Raw genomic sequence first — 974 nt, forward strand, 5'->3', positions numbered from 1 at the left:
TAGAGCAACACCACACGAACGCACGAACGGATGGGGTTATGACCACTATTTTGGCATGGTGTTGATGCAATTTGGAGCGATATTTTCAAAATCATTTTCTAGCTAATCTACAAAAGATAGAGTTTTGCTGTCGAACAAACATTTTTAGAGAACAAGTTCGTGCGTGTTTTGTAGAAGAACTTTTTTAACAGAAGTTTTGTTTTCATATTAAAATCATCAAAAATGTCTGAAAAAGAGCTGTTTTTTTCGACATGTTTTGCAATGTTTTGAAAATTTAAGCCTTTTAGACTAATTTTACAAAGTTCACGTCCAAGAGGCTAAGATAGTAGAAGTCATTAGCTTTCAATTCGAGCGTTGACATTGATGGTACGACCGATAGTTTAGTAGATAGAGGGTTTCAAAGATGAGCAAAATTAAAAAACTTAAAATGTGATTAACTCACTTAGCAGTGATTTTCGACCCCATGTTCCTTGGGCACTTTTTCATAACTCATGGAGACCTATTCACCCTAAAAATATCTGCACTCCGGAAACAAACACCCTGTATATTAGTAGTTTCATGAATTCTACGCTGGCGTGTGGCTACAGTCCCGCCGAAAATTTAATTCGACTACAATGCTCTCTGAAAGGCCCTGCCCTAGAAGCGGTTCGCAGTCGTCTCCTTCTACCCGAATCAGTCCCCCATATAATCGACACGCTCCGTCGGCTGTACGGGCACCCAGAGCTTTTGATAAATGCGCTCATCGAAAAGGTCCACTCCGTCCCCACGCCGATAGCAGAGAAATTAAAATCTCTCATCGACTCCAGGATGGCAGGTCAAAGTTTAAGTGACCACCTTGAAGCTGCAAATCAACAAGCTCATCTGTCAAATCCGTCGCTGTTAATCGAGTTGGTCGACAAATTGCCGGTACACGTGAAGATGGAGTGGGTGAAGTTTCTAGAGAATAAAGGAGAAGTGAACTTGAAAGTGTTTGG

The sequence above is a fragment of the Aedes albopictus genome, chromosome 2, assembly GCF_035046485.1.
Source record: "Aedes albopictus strain Foshan chromosome 2, AalbF5, whole genome shotgun sequence".
Lineage (NCBI taxonomy): Eukaryota > Metazoa > Arthropoda > Insecta > Diptera > Culicidae > Aedes > Aedes albopictus.